This window comes from Salvelinus sp. IW2-2015, linkage group LG4q.1:29 (genome assembly GCF_002910315.2).
Source record: "Salvelinus sp. IW2-2015 linkage group LG4q.1:29, ASM291031v2, whole genome shotgun sequence".
In the NCBI taxonomy this organism is placed as follows: Eukaryota; Metazoa; Chordata; class Actinopteri; order Salmoniformes; family Salmonidae; genus Salvelinus; species Salvelinus sp. IW2-2015.
In genome coordinates, this window is record NC_036842.1 from 12,584,911 (window position 1) to 12,586,596 (window position 1,686).

The window sequence follows — 1,686 nt, forward strand, 5'->3', positions numbered from 1 at the left end:
GTAAAGATGACATTATGTTTTGATAGATGACCTGAGCCAACTGTGCCACTTCTGTGGGGAGGTGGACAATAATGAGGAAGACACTAACTGGGTCATTTTTTATTTATTTATTTATTTTTCCATTATTTTACCAGGTAAGTTGACTGAGAACACGTTCTCATTTGCAGCAACGACCTGGGGAATAGTTACAGGGGAGAGGAGGGGGATGAATGAGCCAATTGTAAACTGGGGATTATTAGGTGACCGTGATGGTTGAGGGCCAGATTGGGAATTTAGCCAGGACACCGGGGTTAACACCCCTACTCTTACAATAAGTGCCATGGGATCTTTAATGACCTCAGAGAGTCAGGACACCCATTTAACGTCCCATCCGAAAGACGGCACCCTACACAGAGCAGTGTCCCCAATCACTGCCCTGGGCTCTTTGTTTAGACCAGAGGAAAGAGTGCCTCCTACTGGCCCTCCAACACCACTTCCAGCAGCACCTGGTCTCCCATCCAGGGACTGACCAGGACCAACCCTGCTTAGCTTCAGAAGCAAGCCAGCAGTGGTATGCAGGGTGGTATGCTGCTGGCTTGCTTGTTCACTTCTAAAGGCACATTTTTACGAGTATGAATTTGTATAAGCAGTAATATTTCTAGAGGTAGTATTATCTGCTTTGTCTGATAATTAAATAATTGTAATTCAAGAAAATGTATTTAATGTTTTAAATATATTAACATTTTTATTCATAAATTTCAGATTGGTTGTAACCGCTGCCCACGATGGTTCCACCAGTCCTGTATGAAAACCATCCCACCATTGGAGGATTATGTCTGCGCTGCCTGTCAGGGCTAGGTTAGGCTTGAGTTCCAGGCGACGGTATCACCTGGAAAACTTTCCATAAAAAGTGGACTAAATGTTCAGTCGAGCTGTTGCAGCTTTCCAATTTGTTTGTTATTGTCTTTTTATATTTGATTTGTCATTTTATATCTTATTATGCAAAGATTTTAATTTGTATTTCCTATTTAATGTTTGTTAACAAACTAAACCTTCTGTGATATTTTTGTGTTATTGTGTGATAATACACATATTATCTTTATTTTCTTAAACATGTTTCTAAAATAAATGTTTATGTTTCTTTACACTCTAATTTTACTTTCTGTGGCACACACTACTGGTCAACATGAGCTACCAAAATTATTCAGAAGTGTGCCAGGCCTTGCAGTCCCAAGATAGAAGGGGGGAGAATTTCGGCAGGCAAGAAAATAGCCTTGCCGAAATCGCGCCCCCCCCTTTTGTGGCTAGTCAAATACTGTCTGTGGCACACATCAGAGTCAAATACTTTCTATAGAACAGACTTCACATCAGGATAGGCAACCGAAATTAATAATTAAACTATGTGTGTTATATTAAACATAGAGTGAGTAAAATGTAAGCAAGCAATAAACATTTCAGAACAACTACTAGTCGAATAAGACGAATATTGGCAAAGAGATCTATTTATAGACTAATACACTTGAAACAAATAACCAAACCGAAAACTGCAGACAATATTAGTGCCTCCCCGCGATCAAACCGATATAAAAAAAATTATGAAACGCATCCTAACGTGATCAGAAATCTCAACTTTCAAGCAAGTCGCAGCAATGGAGAATTGAGACCGTGCGCGTTCAAGCAAATCGCAGCAATGAGGAATTGAGTGCG